At 40.8% G+C, this 24,563-nt stretch overlaps 2 protein-coding genes across 4 annotated transcripts in view; one reads left to right on the forward strand and one right to left on the reverse strand.

Annotated features, from left to right (window-relative positions):
* The window catches only part of LOC120546082 (angiopoietin-related protein 2-like), a 40,576-nt gene extending 39,942 nt beyond the window's left edge, over nt 1-634 (reverse strand). For both annotated transcript variants that reach the window (XM_039780852.1, XM_039780851.1), the window contains exon 1: nt 310-634. The gene's annotated coding sequence lies outside the window, so the exon portion shown is untranslated. The remainder of the gene's footprint in view (nt 1-309) is intronic.
* LOC120546081 (ras-specific guanine nucleotide-releasing factor RalGPS1-like) overlaps nt 1-24,563 on the forward strand; it is a 199,585-nt gene that overhangs the window by 124,191 nt on the left and 50,831 nt on the right. The gene's annotated exons all lie outside the window — the stretch shown is intronic.

Raw genomic sequence — 24,563 nt, forward strand, 5'->3', positions numbered from 1 at the left:
ATCTGTGTATTTCTGTGGACTTTCTACTCTACTCTTCTACTCTCTTGAATAAGAAGACAGTAAAAGAGTAATTGATGAGAGGGCAACGCCTGTAAGTTAAACTCATTACACCCCACTGACAGAACAAAGTCATACTGTGCAGCAAATCTTTGTTCAAACCCCATAGAACTTTAACTTTCCAACAATATCAAATCCGTCAGGCTGAAAGAATAACAAGACTACAAGGCATCTGGAATATTTCCAGCACAGAGCACAGTCCAGTATTCAGTGTTGAGTTGAACATGAAATGAAAAAGTCAGTCCCACTCACCTCCACTTGTCTCAGCTCCCTTACACCCCCGGCCAGTCCTTAGTTGTCAGAGCCAGTCCTCATGTCCTCTGAGTTAGTCCGGTATTTAGTAAGTGGAACTTCTTCATATTGTTTCCTTTACCTGCTGTCAGAATCCATTCTCTGGGGGAAATTAGATGGTTGTGTGTTTATCAGTGCCCAGGTATCCAATCATCAAGCAGCAGCAGCAACCAGCCAACCTAACTCCATTCATCTGCAGACAGGATTTTTTCTACTTTTGTCAAGTGATGGGTCATCAACTTTTAGAATCTGTTGCTCTTCCACCCGGAGACTCAACCTCCCTCTGTCTTCCTGCTATTACACGGGATTTTCTCTTTGAGTAATTAAGCAGTGAGCCATGGCCATGCCCCTTTCTCCTCCCCTTGACAACAGGGAGATCATGGAGGAATTAGATGGAGGCTCCCAGTCCCCCCACCCAAACCCTTGTCCCCTGCAGCCCCACACGGAGAGCTGGGCAGCAGCTGTATGTGCAGCGAGGTCACAGCTTTGACCTGGACGGGAAACAGGGACTCTTGACCTTACGCTCTGCTTCAGCACAATAAAGTCATGGATTTACCCTGAAGGAATTTGGAGTGGCCTTCAGACTAATATGAAAGTTTATGTAGTAATTTATATTATACATGTATTATGTATCAAGTTTTTTTAGACATATTTGTGCAAACCACAGCAGTGGTTGACATATGATTGAGCCAGCATTGCTGAAACGCAACTTCTAGAGAACATCCCATTGTATAGATCCTATGTATAAATCCCAACCATGTTGTCATGAAGGATACACAGCGTTAGCTCTCAACAATTAGCAATTTAAGGTTTCCATCCCTTCACAATATTCAACATTTGGGACGAGCCATTGTTCATGTTAAACGTGTTCCCCACTGGGAGCGCTATGAGCAGTGTTTTTGTAAGTAGGTCCCACATTTCTGTGTATCTCCTGCACTCACACATGCATATGCAAAAGATTTCCCTGCTGCTTGAACACGCCATGATGTGTAGCAATGCGCAACAGAAACCAGTGAAGAACACTGCTGGCCTGTTTTCGACATGGTTTATGTGGAAGGAAATGCATCAACAGTGTAAATGTAATCTCTTAATTTGTTTGTATGCCACCGAAAAAGTGGAAGATAAATATGGATTTCTTAGCAAAAATGAATTAAAATTTCAGGTAGACTTTTCCAGGCCTCATTCAGACTCTTATGATCCCTGACTTTTATAGGAACAGAAAGTCATAGTTTTCCAGCTTGAACTCTGTGTTTTCAGTCCATTATTTCTGTTCTTATGACTGTTCCATAGACTCTGTAAGCTGAGATGAAAGCAGGCAGGCACGGCCTATTCAGACCATTTGCAAAAGCAGAGGTGGAGTTTGGTAAAAGTTTGTTATGTTGTCATAGTAATCACTGGTTACATAACACCTGAACAACCCTTTCAATAAATATTGAGTGACTTTTGGTTTTTAATTACATGTGAGGTATGACAGGACTTTATTGGTGGATTGTCTCAGAAAGGTTAGATGGGCGAGGAAGATGGTTATCCTTTGAGACATTCCGAGAAACTTTTCTCTTTAGGAATTGATCTCCTGCTGATTTGTGCTGTGGTTTTAGTTCTAAAAACTTTTACAGGGAAACTTCCAGATGGTTTAACGTCATGCTTGTTGCTTCAAATGAGCTGTATTCTAATCAGAAAGTGGCAGGCCTTTTTGAAATATTGTGGAGTAGGTGGGCTGGAGACACCAGCAACAAGCTAGTGCCCGATGTGGCTTTAGTCTTTACACAGGACAATATCATACACACATTTCTCATTATGACTCAAAAGTCAAGGTCATATTTGACAACATAATCGCTAATTCAAATCCTGAAAGGAAATATTATGATACTCATTTAAGTGCCGTCGTGCAAAGTTGAAACATGCCTCAGAGCACATCCAGACGCAGCAGAGCATAATACCGGAGCCATGATTTCATTTCTTTGTTCTGATTCTTCCTCTATGTGTCTTTTAACAAAGAGAAAGTCTTGGGATTTCTTGTATTGGCTTTTATGTGTGTTTTCCTTTCTGTACCTCATAAAGGAGGACATGCCCCAGCCTGTGACCACTCTCCAGTCTCTTTCTTCTCTATTCATGCACACAGTCTGCTCTGTTGGGCCCGATAATGACCTACAGCTACAACTGCTAGCAGCAGGTAGTCAGGGAAAAGCAGTGGGCTGTGAACTGTCTTTCCTGTTGCAGCTGCATTAAGCCACTTAAACACTTCAGAAGAGAGAAATCACTGAGTTAACTCACTGTTGTCACTCTTAAAATGGCCACCTTAACGTGGTGGAGGGTTTTGCGTGTCCCTGTGATCCTGGGAGCTGTGTTGGCGGGGGCTATAGCTCCTGGTGGGGTGGTCCCAGGACAGGGAACAAATGAAGTATGATTCACTAATCCTATATGAATCAGCAGAAAGGGGGCTGCCGCAACTCGCCCGGAAAAGGGAAACTGGGGCTCCCTTCTGGAGCCAGACCTGGGTCATTTATTTAACTACTTCAGTCACAGTATTATATTGAGCACTGACCAAGCCTGGTGGAAACATTCATATGAAAGTCAGAAACAAATCACACTAAAGTGCAGATTGCAGAAATATAAAAACAAATGTTGCTTTACCACACTTATTTAGATTATTTAATTATTATTTACATAGACATATGTAAACATGTGGATTACACTTTTTAAACACTGTCTTTGAACTTTACTAGACAGTTAAATAAGTAAAAATATATACATCGGTGTATTTTCTTTTACAGCGCACAGAGAGGAGCTGCCTCCAGCCCCCCCCCCTCACTTCATGAAGTTGCGTGCCGTGTGCATGACAGCGTCAACGATGTTGCACTTGCTCAGAGAGGCTATCGTTACGTTAGCAGTAGCATGCAGGTGTTGTGACGTCATTTATCAGAGTCTGGTTGTTACCCCTCTCCGCAGCAGTCTCCTCCACTCCATATCTTTATAACGGAGCTAACCGGAGCTAACCGCTAATCGGAACAAACCGCTAACTGGAGCTAATCGTTGCTAACTGAGCCTACAGTTCTGCGTGCCTGTATTCATTAACTGCATGTATGGAGCCCGAATAAAACCCTTACAAGTTTTAAACTACAACTCAGAGTTGTTTGAATGACATAAATCTGCTCAAGGTACGGCGTAGCATTAGCGTGCTAAGTTGATGCTTTCGCTGCGGAGTGCAGACTGATTTGCTCTCGTGAGTCACGTGACCAAATCGCAGCCTTTGCGATTAGGAAATCGCGTTTTAACATATCGCGATATTATCGCAAATGCAATTAATCGTTCAGCCCTAGTTAATGATCAGTTACCGAGGGTCGGGTATGGGTTAGGAAAAAAAAAATCTAAATTATCATCCCTTAACCAAATAACACTAGAGGAGTGTGATTACTATGAGCACTGATGCTTATTAGTTATAGATGCAGTAGGCTCTATGGGGGTTCCTTCCATTTTGCTTTTATGCATTGTTGTATGTAATTGTGTACTGTCATCATAGTGAGCGTATGTAAAGTTGATTAGTGTGTAATACTGATCTGAGTTCAGCATTTAACTGTTCCACTGACAAATATAGAATTATACCAAAATTATTTTTAAATAAATCAGCAGCAAAATGAGCGATGCAGGATACAGTTTGTAGCAGAAAAGATGAGCAAAAAAAAGCTACTGAAGAATATCAATAAGTATGCGAGACAGTATGAGTGTCCACATTAACACATCTCACAGATGATCACACAAAAATACCATTCATCTGTTTTTGTTTGTGTATCCATTGTGAAGCAGCAGTATTGCAGCCTGAGTCCCAAGCAGAATGACTAAATGTGCTTTGCTGTGGGTCAGAGAAACCAGGACTCTGCAAACCGCGCACAGCTGAAACAGATTACACCCCACACTCATGTGTCTATTAGGATCACATCATCCACAAATATTTGTTAAGCATTTCGTGTTGCGTTATGGAGATGTAATATTTAGGCTGGAGCTGCCAGCACAGCTGATATCATGGACCGCCAGTACATCTTAGTGGGATTTGGGTGTAACATGAAGAGAAATGTTTTTAAGCCCAGAGTTAGGAAACAATTTCTAGTTCCTGGAGTTTTAAGCAAGATTTCATTGGAGTTTAATTTGTCTTCATGATGTCTTCGACAGGATTACAGTTATTTGCTCTACCATCAAACACTTCATTTCCTGCATTCTTATACATTTTTAGGCACCAATTTATGGTGAAAATGTCTTAAATTATGTCAAGGAAATCACAAAATTCTGGTTGCAGGTAACAATTCAAAATATAAAAATATAATGGAATATAATGCAGTAAGGTGGCTTTCGCATGCAGGACCTTGGCCTGGTTCCTACTACATTTGACCCCAAAGTTCAGTTCGTTTAATTAGTATGAATAGGGCTTGAGGATAACTTCTTTCCCAAAGAGCACGTTTTGCTCCTAAGTTGAAAGATTTAGAAGTGACTTACATAAGGTAACTGCTATTACTGTTGTAATTTGTACAATAATGCAATAATTTTACAGGGCTCCAGACTGCGACGAAATGGTCGCATTTTGCGACCAAAATTTGAGAGTGTGCAACTGAATTTTACATCCAGTCGCACATGTGCGACCAGTAAATTTGCCCCCTTTTTTTACACGTTAAATGTCGAAATGTCGGTACCTGAGCGCATAAGCGCAAGCTTATCTGTATTCTCTGAAAGGTGACAGAGAGCAGAGCTCTGACACAAACACACACACTCGCACACACATGCAGAGGTGCAGACGGTGCAAACTAGCTACGTCGGCTCTGCAGCTTTGTTGAAGTCATGGCAATGCCAATAAAGTGGTTGCAATAATGGTTACAGTTTTTAAAAACTTCTTGCAGACAGCGTTTGCTGCGATATGTTATTAATGGCGAGGCGAAAGCAGTCGCGGTGCTATTGACGTTACACTTCTTCCAGGGACGGACTGACAATCTGTGCGTTCTGGAAAAGTCCAGAATGGCCGTCCAACCGACGGCCGTCAGCACAAAAAAAAGTCTATTAAAGCAATATAAAACAGCCAACAGCAGGGGGCGCAAATACAATCACTTCTATGCTACGTGTAAAAATAAAACTGAAGAAGAGTCGGCCTACATCATTATTAGACGTGAGTTAATTTCACATCAGCTGGTAAGTGCCAGGAGCAGGAAACTTATAGGCTGCCTTTATCCCTATCTTAGCGAATTGCATAGTCAGCTCAACATGAGCATGTGCATCATGATTATGAAAATGATCGTGCCATTTAGTGCTGTCAAACTTAACGTATTTAACAATTTCTGTTAGGTTAATTTGAAAAATTAAACGCGTTAGAAATTAATCACGGGTTGACCACAGTTTCACTTGGTTGTATATGAGAGGTTGTAGTGAGCTCACTTTTGCTGCTAGGATGAAGACTATGGTATTAAATTAAATGGGAAAACATCAGGAATGCATTGGTACCACTCTAAACGTGCTAACAAACAGGGAAGGGGACTAAATGATTCACCAAATTTAACCAAAAGTTTAACCAAAAAATCCTAGCTTGCACTTTCTGTCTGTCTTCCATCAGAGGGCAGTTTTTCCTTGTCTTTCATATTTGTGTTTACTATTGTGGAACTGGCAAAGACCTGGTGGTTGGTTGTGAAAGCTTCACAGACAAAATTTATAGGGCCTAGTCATTTTCATCATTTCGCAGCCTTAATATGAATCAAAAGTGTAATATGACATTGACAAAATATTAAATAGGTGATTCAATGCTAATTCTTTAACAAAAAGCAACACATGTTATATACATTTATATTTGAATAGTTATAGTATATAGTAACTAACAGTGTAGTTTTGGTATAGGCCTACAGAATATCTAATCCCCATGTTCAGGTACAGCAAGTAGCCTACTTTATCTCTGAAACTGTTGTCAGTAATACTCTCTACTGTTTTATAATTACAAGTGTGTGTAATTTGGGGTTTCTGTAGCCAGTGACATTTCATTATTTGTATTTTATTTCCAATGCAGATGTAATGGCATTGTACATTTTTTGTTTTTATTCTAAGGCTGAGGCTTCATTAATAAACACAACACCAATTATCATCATTGGTTTTGAGATGTTACTTGCTGTGAATACCTTGTCTGATATGCTACAGTATTGTGGCATAGTATCAGGACATCCTGGCTAGTGTCTGTCGCGCACGGCTACGGGCGAATGGCCGGATGATGGGCTTATTTGGGAGAAAGTCCAGGGCTGTTTTTTAGCCCCAGTCCGTCCCTGACTTCTTCTGAGACAAGCAGCAGGCACAGTGGTTTCTATGCCCTGGTGACTGACTGACAGGCTGAGGTATGAAGGCAAGGCAACTTTATTTCTACAGCACCTTTCAGCAACAAGGTAATTCAAAGTGCTTTACATGAAACAGTAAAGAGCAATTCAAAACAGTCATGATGAAAATAAAGCAGGCTAAAATATAATAATATACAAATACAAGAATAAAAGTTACAGTGAGTAAGAAATGAATAATCAATTTAATAGGTTGTAGGATTTTTTAAATTTCTTAAGAGTGTAACATATTCTAATAAAATAACATAATGTTCTAAGTGCATAGGATGAATAGGTTTGGAATTATTTTTACAACTGAAATAATTATTTTGTAATTATAGAGGGAAAGTACCGAAAAAAGTACAGTTGGGTACTGGAACAAAATTTCAGGTATCGGTACCGATATTGGTTCAGATGCGAAAGGTACCCAATCCTAAGGGTAGTAGCCTAAACAATGCATGTTTAATTTTAAGTTGAATTCATTGTAACTGTAGACTTTTGTAGATATTTTTTAAATATTTTGTTTACTGTCATGACAGCAATGGTGCCTTCTATGTTGAATCTTCAAAAGTGACACTGAATTTGAAACGGCACATTGTAATTTCTGCATCTATTATCAAAGTATTTATTAGTAATACAGTGGAAATTAGAAATGTGAATATTTGGTTAGCCTGTTTATTTATAGTGTGTGCCCCTAAATTTTCTAGTTGCGCCCCTAAAATTTTCAGTTGGGGGCCACTGTGCTCCTAGTGAAAAAATTTAGTCTGGAGCCCTGTTTTATGAATACAAAACCTTATGAAGTGTAATGTTTTCTATTTTGAAATAGGCTAAATTATATTGATCAGTAAATTATCAGGGATGTCAGATATACTGTACAGTAGTATCCCTAATCCACCACGGTTCGGCATGCATGTGAATGGCAGATTCATTGCAGAGTTTATCCTTCATAGTTTAACATGACACTATGTGAATGGGGGGCAGCAGAAAGCCGGAGCAAGACAACGCCGCTTGTTCAGGGAAATGCAACGTTGCATCTTATGTGTAAAACCAACTGTACCAAACCATGGAATTGGTCTACTGCAACAACAGGCATTTTTAACAGGTTATGAAACTGTCTCCATTTAATACTGATAGACGACAGTGCAGCCCATCGCGGACAGACAGCAGTCACAGCTCTATGACCGTCAGTAGTTGCTTCTCGCTGCGCCGCCGGTCCGGCAGCATGGCCACCGGTACAGCCTGACTCTGCACAGTAAAACTGAGATCCCATTAGCGCTAGCAGAGTGTTCAGATCCAGTAAAAAAAAAATGCATCTTAGCTGGTTTATCAGCGCCAGCTGCATATGTAAAATATATCAGCTGTGGATGAGAGGGAGATGGTGCTGGCACTGGTGATTTTCTTTTGGCGCTGGCTATAAACCTCTTTGGGGGGGGCACCAAAACTTTCTCTATGCAGGAAAAACCCTGCAAATATTTTCACAACTGGTTTCCATGTTAACTTGCCCTCCTCAGTTGAGACTTTAAAGTTTACTAAATGTTGGCAATAACACAGTGTGCATAAATCTAGTAAACTTGGTGTATAATCATATATATGTAAATGTATAATTACTATTGAAAGCTTGCCCTGCCTTTTCCATGCCCCTCTAGCTAACAGAATGTAAAAGTCCTTAAACTGGGTAACATCTTTGATAATTTCTTATTTACTTAAGTGAGATCACAAACGGATATATTTTGCAATATGAAAGTAACTTCTTGCAGACTGTCCTGAAAGGGGGATCTCTTATGTAGGAAAATATTGGCAGCCAAAAAGGTACCAGCTGGTAGCACCACATAGACTGAAAGTCAATGTTTATGTTATTGCATAAATCTGACAGCTGGAGTCTCTTTTGCAGTCCGTGATTTTTGTGTTTTTTTACCCTAACAACCGCTGTACTGACTGTACAGACAATGTAGCCAGGTGCTGAAAACAATTAATTCATACAACTTTTTATTTATACTCGAGAGATCATTGAGGGGTGGCCCTCATTCACAATGACATCAAGTTACAAAGACAAAGAAAACAACACAGAGAAGGAATCAACACCATGATGAACAGATTTTTTTATTTAACCTTTATTTAACCAGGTAGGCCGTTAAGAACAGGTTCTCATTTACAACGGCGACCTGGCCAAAAAAAATGTAAGCCTACAAGACAACCTATAGTATCACATTCAACATAGTACAAGAAAACAGAATTTAATAGGCTACAAAGGTATAGATTAAGTAGGCAGTTCAAGTAAGTTGATGGATATGCAAAAGTGGTATGGTGATAACATAATATACATGAAATAGACTATAGTCTATAACACTGCTGAGATGTAGTAAAGAGTCAGAATACAGTTAATGCAAAATTAAATTGTGGGCAAGATAGTGATGTGGATCCAGTGATCAGTTATAATGCAGTATGTATAAATAGTCTATATGAATGCTGAGAATTAATGAAGTCAATATACAGTTAGTGCAAGATGTAGTCAAGTTAGTGATGTGGATCAGTAATAACACGGTAAACATGAACAGACAGTCTGTCAAAATGCTGAATATAGAAAAGAGGAATATTTGTCTAGGTAGTGAGGTAGAAACATGAATAACACAGTAGACATGATATAACATATGAATGTTAAATGCAGACATGAAGTAGAGAGTCAATATACAGTATGTGCAAAGTGTGGACTAGATAGTGATGTTGAACAAGCGTAGCACAATTATATATGAATAGACAGAAATATTTAAATGCTGAAATGCAGTAAAGAGTCAATATATAGTTAGTGCAGGTTGTGGTCTGAATAGCGAAATAGGTGTAGAAATGAGTAGTGTATGTGCAAAAAAGAAAAAGATTGTGTGACAACAAGGTGTTGCAACAGTGATGGGGAGAAATACAGTTTTGCATGCCGGGGCAAGTGCGAGGTGCAAAAACACGTAAACAGATATCTGCAAATGTGCAAAGGGGCTTGTCAGAGACAGTGGGATAGGGTGTGTAAAAAATAATACATGAAAGATGAACAATTAGCACATGCAGTGATCGGACAGGAGCTTGGTCAGACGTGCTTTAAAGGTAGTTAGTGGGATAAGGGTTTTGAGCTTCAGGGTTTTTTGTAGCTTATTCCAGTCATTTGCAGCTGAGAACTGGAAGGAGTGGCGGCCAAAGGAGGTGTGCGCTTTTGGGGTGACCAAGGCGATGTAACTACTTGAGGGTAGGGCTATTGTGATCAGTAAGCTTAGGTACGGCGGGACTTTGCCAAGCACGGACTTGTAAATGAGTTGGTACCAGTGAGTTAGGCGTCAGGTGTGTAGCGAGGGCCAACCAACTAATGCATAGAGGCTGCAGTGGTGGGTGTTAAGAGGGGCTCTGGTCACAAAACATATGGCACTGTGATAGAGAACATTGTCATTTTCACCAAAGCGAGTTTGGCAGCGTGGGTGAAGGAGGCCCTTTTGCGGAATAGAAAACTGATCCTGGACTTAACTTTAGATTGAAGGTGGATTATGTGTTGCTGGAAGGCGAGGGATCTGTCTAGCCAGACACTTAAGTATTTGTACACTGTCACATTTTCTAATTCCAACCCATCGAGCGTGGTGATGCTGATCGGATGGGCAAGGGTAGGCAGTGATCAGTTGAAAAGCATGAAATTGGTTTTGCCGGAGTTTAGAAGTAATTGGAGGTTTCGGAAGGAGTGCTGAATAGCGTAGAAGCTCTCCTGGAGGTTTGATAGCACATTATCTAATGAGGGGCCGGATATGTACAGGATTTGTGAGGGCCCGGCAGCCACGTCATTGATGTAAAGGGAGAAAAGTGTCAGCCCGATAATTGAGCCTTGTGGCACCCCCATAGAGACAGCCATAGGTCCAGACAACAGGCCCTCAGATTTAACGCCCTGGACCCTATCAGAAAAGTAGTTACTGAACCACGCGAGGCAGTCGTGGGAAAACCCAATGATATTCGACGGTCGATGAGAATATGATGGTTGGGATTCAAGATGGTTGGTATTCTGTTTATTGACCAAGCTTTCGAAGACTTTCGAGAGACAGCGCAAGATAGATATGGGTCTATAGCAGTTTGGGTCAAGAGTGTCTCCCCCTTTGAAGAGAGGGGTGACTGCGGCAGATTTCCAATCTCCAGGAATTTCTGAAGATGTGAGAGATAGGTTAAACAGGTTGGTAATGGGGGAAGCCATAATACTTCCAGATCATTTTAGGAAATAGGGATCCAGATTGTCTAGCCCAGCTGATTTGTAAGGTTCCAGATTTTGCAACTCCCTCAGCACATCCGCAGTCAGGATTGGGGTGAAGGAGAAGCGTGGTGGGGTGTGTGGATGTGTAGCTGCGGGGGTTGTTGTACAGTTTACTGGGGGTCCGGCCGCCAGATGGAAAGCATGACCAGCTTCAGCGAAGTGCTTATTGAAGTTTTCTAATATCGTAAGCTTGTTGGTAGTGATAGTATTACCAGATTTCAAGGCCGTGGGCAGCTGGGAGGAGGTGTTCTTGTTCTCCATAGTTTTTACAGTGTCCCAGAACTTTTTTGAGTTTGTACTGCAAGAGCCAAATTTCAATTTGAATTATTAGAAGTATTGAGCCTTAGCTACCCGAACTGCCTGGGTGTACCGGTTCCTGGCTTCTTTAAAGAGTTGCATATTATGGGGGTTGCTTGAGGCTAATGCGGTTCGCCACAGGATATTTTTGTTGGTTGAGGGCGGTCAACTCTTGGGTGAACCAGGGGCTATATCTACTTTTGGTTCTAAACTTTTTAAATGGGGTGTGCTTATTTAGGACAGAGAGGAAATCGGTTTTGAATGATATCCAGGCATCTTCCATTGTCGGAATGAGGTTAATGCTCTCCCAGGCTACAAGGTTCAGGTCAGTCAGAAATGCTTCTTCGCAGAAGTGTTTTAGACAGCATCTGACAGAGATAAGTTGTGGACGTTTGACCGTGGACCAATTATGGATGCATGCAATCGGGCAATGATCACTGAGATCCTGATTAAAGACAGCTGGGGTGTAATTAGAGGGTAGGTTGTCAGGACAATGTCAATGTGGGTGCACTTGTTTACTGATTTGAGGTTGTATCTCGTGGGTTCATTTATAATTTGCGTGAGGTTGAGGGCATCAAGGTTAGCGAGTAGAGTGGCTGGGGGGTTGAACATGTCCAGGTTTAAATCTCCTAACAATACAAATTCAGCAGTTAGATGGGGGGCGATTCATTTGCAAATGGTGTCCAGGGCCTTGCTTGGGGCTGAGGGGGGTCTGTAACAAGCTGCAACAGTAATAGCCTTATTCCTAGAGAGTTTGATTTTTACAAGTAGAAGCTCAAATTGTTTGGGTGTAGACCTGGATAGAATGACTGAGCTCTGTAGGCGCGCTCTACAGTATATTGCAACACTTCCCCCTTTAGTGATTCTATCTTGACAGAAAACGTTATAGTTGAAATTTCTGAGTTATTAGTGTTTCCTGAGCCAGGATTCAGATACGGCAAGAATATCAGGGTTGGCTGAATGCGCAAGTGAGGTGAATGAATCACATTTAGGAAGCAGACTTCTGATATTAAGGTGCATAAAGCCGGGATTTTTGCGATTGTAGAAATCCGTAAATGAAAGCACCTGGGGAGTAGGGAAGGCACTGGGGCCTGGGTTTGGCTCTATGTCTCCTGAGGAGCAAAGGAAGAGCAGGATGAGTATGTGACCCATGGCTTTAGTTAGTGGAGTGAAAATAAAATTATGGGTTTGTGGGTGTAAATTCAGGGCCGTGAGGGAGGCGAGGGGAATGTCTGGGTGAAAGGTTAATGTGGGTAAACCTAGGTATTTAGTAACAATGAAGGAGGTTGAATCACTGGACAGGTAAGATAAACAACAGTCAGGTTACAATGATTGAAACTTGACTGTTAAAATCATTGTTGGGTACAATGATTGTTGTCCACCTTGTGTAGGCCTGAGTACAGCGGGGGTAGCTGCTAACAGCGGCTAGATTGCTAGCTAACTAGCTCGGGGTCGGCGATGCAGAGAGAGTGTAACAAAAGTAATCCAGAAGAATAAGCGAGATGGCTTTGACAATGGCCTGAGACCTTAAAAAGCAACTGTGTCCACCCAAACAAACTTTTAGTTACTAAACAGTGGGATTATGGAAAGAAAACTTTGTTGGACACGTTCCTGTATCCCTGCTGGTACCCAGCCAGGCGTAAATTAAAGGCTGGAGTTACACGGCAAATTAACGGAGGCGATTTGATCATCTGTATGTGCCTGCTATTGTCTGGGGATATTCACCAATGTCCTGGTCCGATGCCCGACTTTGGACCTAGGAATGCGATGGAAAGTGCGACTGGTGCCATGGTATGTAGGCCTTCCAGTCGACACAGCGATGGGTGCAAACATTTGTCCATGAGTGTTGCTGACCTAGGAGGAGGGGTGCGTGGAGTCGTGGAGGGAGCGGAGCTGGGCCTGGGAGCCGCGGCGGTGTCCCTTGCTGGGTGCGCGCGGCCCGGGGGATTGGACTCGCGGCTCCGTTTGGTTCGGTTGCCCTGTGCGGATTTAGAGGATGCCGGCATGGTTGAGCCAAATTTTGATTCATTCCTCTCTACGAGGGGACTTCACATGCTTAATCTTAACATCAGAAGCCTTCTCCCAAAAATAACCGAGATACGTCTCCTCAGTAACAGCAATACGGTGGGACTCTTTTGTTTTACTGAGATGTGGCTGGACGACTCCATTAAGGATGCCGAAATTGAAATAGAGAACTATTTTTTAATCAGGAGAGACCAAAATTGTAAAGGTGGAGGTGTGTGTGTTTATGTGAGACCGGACATTGGTTTTAATCAGAGAATGGACTTGAATAATGACCAAATTGAAGCGGTCTGGTTAAACATTCTGTTGCCGAAGAGCAAGCCTGTCTTAGTTGGAGCATGCTACAGGCCACCTGACCAGACTATGTTTTATGAACTTCGGGAAGAAGTCTGTTCAAAGTGTATGGACTTTGTTAAATCGGAAGTTATTATGATAGGAGATTTTAATACTGACACTTGAAAGACTGATCTTTCCGGCTATAAGGCATTAATGAATTTTTGTCGCTCATTTAGTTTACATCAGCTGATTAATTCAATTCAATTTATTTATAGTATCAAATCATAAGTTATCTTGAGACACTTTATAAATTAAGTAGGTCTAGACCACACTCTATAATTTCCAAAGCCCCAGCAATTACAGTAATTCCCTCAAGAGCAAGCATTAGCAGTGGCTGTTGCGACAGTGGCGAGGAAAAACTCCATTTTAGGAAGAAACCTCGGCAGACCCAGACTCTTGGTAGGCGGTGTCTGACGGGGCCGGTTGGGGGTGTGATGAACAGTGGCGATAATAGTCACATTAAAGATAATGGAACAGTGACTTTGAAGGTAGTCGTAGTTCATGTCATAGCAGGGCACATTGTGTCATACTGAGTAGTGCAGTCTCCTATACCGGATCTTGACTACTCTGTGTGTTTGAACATCGCAGCAGGGCGTTGCGGGATGTAACGTGGTGCTGCAGAGCACGGGTGGATGCAGTGGACGCAGCAGAATGCGGCTTGGCATTGCAGGGGAAGAAGACACATAAGGACTCCGGGGAGTAAACTCCCCAGAGCTAGGTTAGTAACAAGCATTTCTGGGACAGGATGCATACAAAAGGAAACAATAGAGTGTGGTCTAGACCTACTCTATCTGTAAAGTGTCTCGAGATAACTTATGTTATGATTTGATACTATAAATAAAATTGAATTGAATTGAATTGAAGTAAAAACAGAGATGAGATAGCAGCTCAGTGTCTTATAGGAAGGAAGGAACTTCCCCGGTAGTCTAGAATTATAATAGCATAACTAAGAGAGGCAGGTTAGCTTAGAGAGAGGTGCCGGGCTTGAACTCTCCCCTGCCGGATCGGGCTGTACTGGCCTGCCTCCCTCTACTCTCACTATATTATTGATTATATGATAAATAAATCTGATGACTACGAAGAGAAGCAGGTGGGCCGGGTTAGGCGGACGCTGCAACTCCTCACTCCCTAACTATAAGCTTTATCAACGAGGAGGGTTTTCAGTTTACTCTTAAATGTGGTGACAGTGTCTGCCCCCCGAACCCAGACTGGGAGCTGGTTCCATAGGAAAGGAGCCTGGTAGCTGAAGGCTTTGGCCCCCAGTCTACTTTTAGAGAATCTAGGAACCACAAGTAACTCTGCATTCTGAGAGCGCAGTGCTCTAGTGGGACAATAAGGTACTAGGAGCTGTTCTAGATAGGATGGTGCTTGACCATTTAGGGCTTTGTAGGTCAGGAGAAGGACTTTAAAGTCAATCCTGAATTTTACAGGAAGCCAATGCAGATTAGCTAATATGGGAGAAATATGATCTCTTTTCTTAGTTCTTGTCAGAACACACGCTGCAGCATTCTGGATCAGCTGAAGAGTCTTAAGGGACTTATTTGAGCAACCTGACAGTAGGGAATTACAATACTCCAGCCTGGAAGTAACGAATGCATGGACTAGTTTTTCAGCATCGTTTTGAGACAGGATATTCCTAATTTTGGTAATGTTACGAAGATGAAAAAAGGCTGTTCTTGAGCTTTGTTTTAGATGGGGGTTAAAGGACATATCCTGATCAAAAATAACTCCTAGATTTCTGACAGTAGTGCTGGAGGCCAGGACAATACCATCCAGAGTAGCTATATCTTTAGATAATGAAGTTCGGAGGTGTTTAGGGCCCAGCACAATAACTTCAGTTTTGTTAGAGTTTAACATCAGAAAATTGTAGGTCATCCAGGATTTTATATCTTTAATGCATGCTTGAAGTTTAGCTAACTGACTGGTTTCGTCTGGTTTGATTGACAAGTATAATTGGGTGTCATCCGCATAACAGTGATAGTTAATTGAGTGTTTCCTAATAATATTACCAAGAGGAAGTATAAGGAGAATAGAATTGGTCCAAGCACTGAGCCTTGTGGAACGCCATGGCTAACTTTAGCATACTTGGAGGATTTATCATTAACATTAACAAATTGAGATCCATCAGAAAAATAGGACTTAAACTAGCTTAGTGCGACTCCTTTAATGCCGACTAAGCGTTCCAATCTCTGTAACAGGATTGTATGGTCAATAGTGTCAAATGCAGCACTAAGATCTAGTAAAACAAGTATGGAGACAAGTCCTCTGTCTGCAGCAATTAGAACGTCATTACTAATTTTCACCAGTGCCGTCTCTGTGCTATGATGCTTTCTAAATCCTGATTGAAAGTCTTCAAATAAACTGTTGCTATGGAGAAAATCACATAACTGATTAGCAACTACCTTCTCAAGGATCTTGGAGAGAAAGGGAAGGTTAGATATAGGTCTATAGTTTGCTAAGACCTCAGGATTGAGGGTGGTTTTTTTCAGAAGAGGTTTTATCACAGCTACTTTAAATGACTGCGGTACATAACCTGTTAATAGACATATTGATCTCATATCTAGTAGTGAAGTGTTAACCACGGGTAATGCTTCTTTGAGTAGCCTCGTTGGGATGGGGTCTAAGAGACAGGTAGATGGCTTAGGTGAAGATACCTTTACCATTAATTGTTGAAGGTCTATAGGATAAAAGCAGTCTAAGTATATGTCAGGTCTAGTCGTTCTTTCTGGGAGTCCTGCGTTTAAAGGTGAACCGTTAGAAGTTGAGGGCAAAAGGTGATGGATTTTATCTCTAATTGTTATAATTTTATCATTAAAGAAGCTCATGAAGTCATCACTACTCAGAGCTAGAGGAATAGAAGGCTCACTAGAGCTGTGACTCTGTCAGCCTGGCTACAGTGCTGAAAAGAAACCTTGGGTTGTTCTTTGTTTTTACTATTTCTGAGGGCCTTCCTATAGGTTTTCAGACTGTCTTGCCAATCCAAACGAGATTCTTCCAGTTTGGTGGAACGCCTTTTACTTTCAAGTTTTCGCGAGATTTGCTTTAATTTACGAGTTTGGTAATTATATCACGGTGCAAGTTTCCTTTGCTTCATTGTCTTCTTTTTGAGGGGAGTAACAGAGTCTAAAGTAGTCCGTAGGCAGGCCGTAGCACCATCTACACAATTGTCAATTTGAGAGGGACTAAAGTTTACATAAAGGTCCTCTGTTGTATTAAAGCACGGTAATGAGTTTAGTGCTGTTGGAATATCTTCCTTAAATTTAGCTATAGCACTGTCAGATAGGCATCTAGTGTAGAAGCTTTTATCTAATTTCGTATAATCGGGTATTAAGAATTCGAAAGTTATTAAGAAGTGGTCTGATAATAAAGGATTTTGCGGGAATACTAATACATCTTCAATTTTGATGCCATATGCCAGCACAAGGTTGAGGGTGTGGTTAAAACAGTGCGTGGCCTCATGAACACTCTGACTGAAAACAATTGAATCTAGTAGTGAGTTGAAAGCAGTACTAAGGCTATCATTGTCAACGTCCACATGGATATTAATATCACCTACAATAAGTACTTTGTCTGATTTTAGGACTACATATGATAAAAACTCTGACAATTCCGATAAAAATTCAGAATATGGACCTGGTGCTCGGTAGACAACAACATATATAATTGGCTGTACTGATTTCCATGTTGGATGTTGAAGATTAAGAACAAGGCTTTCAAAAGAGTTATAATTTAGTTTAGGTTTAGGATTAATTAACAGGCTTGAATCATATATGGCTGCAACTCCCCCTCCTTGGCCTGAGCTTCTAGGTAGTTGGGTATTAATATGACTGGGAGGAGTGGCTTCATTTAGACTAAAATATTCTTCATGGCCCAGCCGGGTTTCAGTAAGACAGAATAGATCAATTTGATTATCGGATATCAATTCGTTTACTAGTACTGCTTTAGAAGATAGAGATCTGATATTTAATAGTCTACATCTAATTTTCCTATCCTGTTCTATCATTGCAGTGGTAGTTTTAATTCCAATTAGGTTGTTAAGTATTGCCCCTCTCTTGGTTACTTTTGATCTAACTGATCTGAGTCGAGGAACAGACACCATCTAACTTTTTGGGAGAGGCTGTGGCTGACGAGAACTGGATGGTAAATTGACTGTTTGCAGTCAACTTCTTATTACTTAAGGGATTCGCCACTTTGTATGGTCTATTGTTGATTATAACTGTACTAGTCGTACATGTTACCCTGCAGAAAACATTTTCAGATTCATCCACTTGTATAGTGCTATCAGGATCAATACCTGGGGGGCATCAATCTGTGATATTTTCAACAGAATGTCAATACTTGCCTTTCAGTGTGGTAGTTATGTTATCAGATAACAGCCTGGCTCCGTGTCGGTTTAGGTGGAGACTGGGCATTTCCCAGAACAAGTTGAAGTTGTCGACATAGGGAATGCTCAGGGAAGTGCAGATTGAAGAACCAACACGTGTCTGTTCTTCTACTCAAACTATTATTGACCTTGTTCTAGTGTCAGAAAAGACTAGAATAGCAGAAAGTGGGGTAATTAATTATGGATTCAGTGATCACTCTATTGTTTTCTGTACTCGAAAGATAAAGAAAGCAGTGCTCAATTGCCATAGCTCTATAAGAATCAGGTCGCTGAAAAGGTATAGCAAAGAAGCACTTGATAACTGCTTGAATCTAATAAACTGGTCTGCTGTATTGCAATGTATAGATGTTGATAAAGCATGGTGCTCTTTTAAATGTATGTATTTAGAAGTTGTAGACAAATTAGCCCCATTTAAAGTAGTAAGAATTAAACAGAGGACAGAACCCTGGATAAAGGATGATATTCTTGAGGCAATTAGGATGAGAAATAAGAAGTATGACTCATTCAGGAGAAATAAGGATGATCAGAATTGGGGAGAGTACAAAAAGGTGAGAAATGAAGTGAGCAGATTAGTGGTGTATGCTAAAAAGGCCTATTTCAATGAGAAAATTGTGGAATATAGAAATGATTCACGTAAATGATGGAAGTCCCTCAAGCAGCTTGGCTACAGCAACAGGTTGAAAACAAAAACCAGTAACATAACTCTTGATCTCGGGAATAAAGTTACAGCAGAAAAGGTGACGGTGGCAGATAGTTTTAACAACTACTTCTCATCAGTTGCTAGTAAACTGGTGGAAAAGCTACCTGAGCAGTCAGGGCAGTACGGTGAAAGTCACATCCTTGACTTTTATTCTCAGCAAGAGGTTAAAGCAGATGGCTTTTCTTTTGAAAAGGTGTCAGAGGCAGTTGTACTTGAGAAGCTTAAAAATTTAAATAGCTCGAAAGCCACTGGCTTTGACAATATTCCTTCTAGATTCTTAAGAGATGCTGCTGAGGTTATCACCCCATGTATCACTCATATCATTAACATGTCTATAGAGCAAGGACATTTCCCCAATGATTTTAAGCTTGCCAGAGTGATTCCACTCTATAAGAAAGGGAGTAAATTAGACCATGGAAGCTATAGACCTGTTTCTATTCTGTGTAGTCTGTCAAAGATAATTGAAAAGATTATTTTTGAACAGATTGACAAGTATCTAGTATCACACAATCTACTCTATGAGTTCCAGTCTGGCTTTCGTAAGTCACATTACACTGACACTTGTTTACTGTATCTAACTGATTACATCAGGAGGGAGGTAGATAAAGGGCATTTTTGTGGTATGGTCATGTTAGACCTACGTAAGGCCTTTGATACCGTTGACCATGGCATTTTGGTACGCAAATTAAAAGCCATTGGTTTTAATGACTTAGCAGTCAGATGGGTGAGGTCTTATCTGAAGGATAGGAAGCAGGTGGTGGATATTGGGGGAACAATGTCTCAACCACTATGCATAGACTGTGGGGTCCCGCAAGGGACTGTCTTGGGTCCACTTTTTTTCCTTCTATATATTAATGACCTTAAGTCTGTATGTTCATGTGAACTTTTTTATATGCAGATGATTCTGCATTATTGGTTTCTCATAAAGATAAGAACATAGTCGAAAGAACTCAGTGTAGAACTATTTAATGTCAGCATGTGGATGTCTGACAATAGGCTATCGCTTCACCTAGGGACAATGGAAGCCATACTGTTTGGGTCAAAGATAAAACTGAAAAGATCCCCTGGTTTTAAGGTTTTAGTTGGAGATAATGAGATTAATGTAAAGGACTTGGTTACTTACCTAGGTTGTGTGCTGGACTGCCACTTGACTGGAGTGGGCCGAGTGCAAAAGGTACTTGCCAAAGTAAATCAAACAGTACTTTTCTTGGCAAGAATCTCAAGATTTCTGGACAAGAATGCAATTTTAACTCTGGCAAGTGCTCTAATTCAGCCTTATTTTGACTATGCATGCTGCTCATGGTATAAAGGTGTCCTACAGCATCTGTAACATAGGCTTCAGACTGCTCAAAATAAGGCTTTGAGGCTTATTCTGAACCTCCCCATGAGATCTCATCTTGATACTTTTCATTTTGAGACTATTGGGTGGTTAAAAGTTGAAGATGGAGTCTCTCAGATTCACCTGTGCATTGTACATAGGACTGTGTATGGGGTTGTCCCCAAATATTTAATCAATTATTTTAACAGAGTAAGAGATGTTCACAGCCACTCCACCAGGGGAAGCTCTACTGATTTTGTACCTCGTAGATTTAAGAGTAATTTAGGTAAGGAGTCCTTTTTGTATGTAGCAACAAGCCTGTGGAACAGGTTGCCAGGAAATCTAAAGATGGTCAGAAGTTTAGGAGGTTTTAAGCAGGCACTGAAAAAATGGCTCAGATGCCAATTGTAGTATGAGGATTTATTACTGTATTGTTTTATGTATCTATTTAATATATGTATGGTTTGTGATGATTGATGCTTGACCTGCTGCCACTTGCTCACCCCCCCCCAGGGACCACAATGGAAATAAGCCTCAGGGCTTTATTGTGTTATCCTGACTTTTTGTTTTTAATGTATGGTGCATAGTTGTATCGTATTTTATAATGAAATGCGCAAATAAAATCAATCAATCAAAGTCCTGTAATACAGCAACATAGTCTGTTGGTGAATGATAATCCGACCTGTTTGGGCCTGAAGACGATGAACAGCAGCAGACGATAAGCACCGGCTAGGCAGCTTGCTGGCTATTCCTTTGTCCTCCGGCTGTCCAGCTGGCAGCTGGCGGTCGGAGATACGGCAAAGTTCCAAAAGTAGTAGCAAGGGGTGCGCATTAATATACCGGGCGATTTGCTCAGACTGGATGCCGGAATGTGCGAAAAAATAGACTATTTACAAAATATTTAGAGAGGACGAACACAGACATGTCTAACGCTTACACCATATTGGTTTTATGAAATCAGATTTCTAAAATATCCAAAAGTCACAAGTGAGTTGATTTTCTATTGTTGTATGCACAAGATATTAGCATCCTCAAGGAGCTCGTCAATAACAATGCGTCGCACGTTGACCCCAGCACTCAGTCCAAGTTATATGACACCACTCTCATAGTCCTATATCTTGATCAAAGCCACGTAGCAGCAGATGTCCCAGCATCTGGCAAACACACCTCCCTTGTAGCGATAAGTGTTTGGCACTGCGGTAGCTCTTGGTTTGCGCGACTTATAGAAACACCGTAACTTCTGGCCAGAGTTGTGGCTCATACTTTTCGCCCATCTCTTTGCTCCTGGCGGTTATTTTGAAGGAGTTGAACAGACTTTGAGCAGTGTGTCTATCTTCTGACAAATTACATCGCGACAGAGTTTGTCGTTACTGGCTAGTGTCTCTGAGTCTAAGTCAGAACTTTGTAGAGAAAACACTCACCAGCTTAGTTTTTAAAACTTTCTCCCAGCGCTTGTTCCAATAATGCTGCTTGTCATCTTCTCTCTGGAGAATTCAGGCAGGGTTTGGTCTCCATAGTGACATTCCCAGGGGCATGTTTTGGACTGCTGCCCTCTTTTACTACACAGCTCCATTTAGGTGGCTGTAACACGTCGCTATCTCGCTCTGCGTTTGAGGCTCTCACCGCTACGCTGGTATCCAGAACCGAGGCTACAAGTGCCTGGGTTACACTCTTGGAACTCTGGCTTGGTTTCTCTCCTCTGCTTAGGTCAGGTTTCACAATCAAACACAAGTGTTGGGTTATATCCGCTGTTACCATGCGGACATCCTCACAGATATTTGTCTCCACACAGCCTGTTTGCTAGTTGAAATATCTATGTTTAGAAGTTTGATTTTGTTTCAGGCAAGGCTGTTGAAAGTCACAGGTGGAAGTTCGTTTAAGTAGTGGGACAGAAAGTAAGGAATGTTTTTACCAGCCTCGTTAAGTAGTTTAAAACCGCTCTTAACGTCTTTTGTGGCCCTTAATGTGCTACAAAGCGTTGAGTGGCACTTGGGCAGAGTTCAAAAAGAACTTTCTTAGAACTCTCAATCCACTCTGACCCGAACTGGTTCACCAGTAAAATAATGTCGTCCTGGATAAGAGTTTTCATTTTGACAACAAGGAAGTTTAAGAGTTCATCTTTCACAATAATTTTACCATCGACTGCAGTGTAGATCTCTGGTTTTGTTGGAGGTTTAATCAGAACAGCTGCCTCTCTACCATATCTTTAAGATCATTTTTCTCTAGTAAAATAGAGACGGTCAGTCAGTTTAAACTGAAGTGACGTATACAAATGCAATACCATCAATAGGAAAATCGCCAGGGATAGTCTCATTAAGATTATAAAAATGTATCTTGTTCCAAAGCATCTTTTGTTGTGGCCACTGTTGCAGGGTTGATATGTTGAATAATGACCTGTAAGATTTGTTGAAATGTTTTTAATGTCTTTAATTTCTTAAAAACATATATAATTATCATATATATTTATCATATATTATTACAAACAATATATAGACTTAATTTTTTAATTGTAATCCCTTACCAATGAAATCATTATGTTTTAAAGAGAATTGTAGTTCCTGTGTTTTCTGTATTTACAGTGTGTTTCTAAAATCTAATATATAATATGTGTATAGTATTGCCAAGTATGTGTGTATGTTTTCTGCATCTGTTTATGCTTTGTGACTTGTCCTGTGGTGGGCTTCCTCTGCCACCATTAACAGTACTTGACCAATCTTCTATAACTCACCACTAATTATAAATGGTTGTTAAAGTCAATAGGAAACAAAAATTAGCAGTTATCCATCTAACTTGGTTTGACAGTTTTCTGTTTATGATTCAAGGATGATGCAGTGTTTTTCTGTGACCACAAATTGATGTCAACATCAGAGGGAAGATTTGTTCCATATAAACGAGGCTAGCACAATGTGCTGCTATAGATATACAATGTGGGACAAACCTCGTTGTGTGCCCACTAATTATACTGTTAAAAGAATTCTAATCAACCAGCCAGTCAGACATGAAACGCCACCAGATGGTGAGGTTTGAGACACATTCCTGCTAGATGTTGAAAAGGTGTAACTGAATGCATCTTTCCTCCGCTGTACTGCTATACTAAGCATAGAAGACACAGCGAGCTGTTGTAGCACTGATCTGATCCCTGATCAGTTTGTGCTCTGAATGTGGCTGAGGGAGAGATGGGAGGGTTAGCCTGTCAACAGATTAGAAATACCATTCGTCCATGTGTTGGTGTAAGTTAAGAGGTAGCTGTTAGCTAGCTAGCTGTTATTAAACACATTCAACTGCCAGTTAGTGAACAGCTTCAGATGTACTATCAGCACCAATGGATCTGGTGAACTGGTCTGGATCTGGTCTGGATCTGCATGTAGCCTGGGAAACGCATTTGTGATCCCACCAATGGAGACACATAAATATATGGAGATGTTTATACTGCGTAGTAGAGAATAAGTGAAACAGCAGAGAATAAAAGACAGTTGTTCATACACAACATAACATACAGATGTACTAATAATAATAAATATATTCATACGGGACAAATCTATCTAAAAGCTATTGATGACACCATTGGAAAACGGGACAATGAGCTCTTAAATTTCTTAGCCTTTCACCTCGGGACAGATGGCAGCAGCCTAAATCATAGGACAACGGGGAGAGATTCTCTGACTCTGTGTAGAAGGGATACATCACAATGCTGTTTAGTATCTGCTTATTTTTCAAAATGAGGGACCAAAACCAGCAGATAAAAGAGAAAGTTAAAGCAGACTTGATGAATCTCGAATAAAACATTTTCATAAAAGATGTATCCACATTAAAACTTCTCAACTTCCGATAAAAGTACATTGGCTGGTGGGCCTTAGCAAAAACCCTGTCTGTGTTGGCTCAAATGTCAGGTTATGGTGTATATTTGTACCCAGATATTTTACTATATTAAGTAACTTAACTTAAGTTAAGTACTTAACTTCAACAGCCTGGCCATGAACAAAAACAGAAGAATTTCTTTCTGAAATCAATGATTATTTGGTATAGTTTTCCATGGAAAAGAAAGTGTCCAATGATAGTCTGTAAAAGCTACTGTAGGGGAGACCGGCGTTGGTTGTCACGTTTTACTCTTGTGGGAATTGCTCATCATTAAAACATCTTCCAATAGTCATTCCTACATTAAATGAAAGCTTATGACGTTGCCTTAAATTGGTATCCCTTTTATCTTCACAACGTATTGTACCAACAAGTAATAAACCTTAAAATACACTCTGAAACATTGTGACAACCAACCCCCATCACAGTGTAATAAAAATGACAAAGTATCTCCTCATCTTAATGTTTTGTGTGTGTTCCACAAAATGACCAGTGCAGGATGACAGGACAACTATTTAATATCACATAAGCTGCCGTAATGGCCTCTAGTGTAGCTGTAATAAGCAGTGTGACAACCAACCCCAGTCTCCCCTACAGTGCTGGAGAAAACACTGATTTGGTTAAGATGGCTGACGAGTGTTGAGATGTTTCAACATCTCGTTAGATTCAGTGCAGAAATATTGGTATTGTTGGCATTTCAACTCTTC

The sequence above is a fragment of the Perca fluviatilis genome, chromosome 17 (assembly GCF_010015445.1).
Source record: "Perca fluviatilis chromosome 17, GENO_Pfluv_1.0, whole genome shotgun sequence".
Taxonomy (NCBI): domain Eukaryota; kingdom Metazoa; phylum Chordata; class Actinopteri; order Perciformes; family Percidae; genus Perca; species Perca fluviatilis.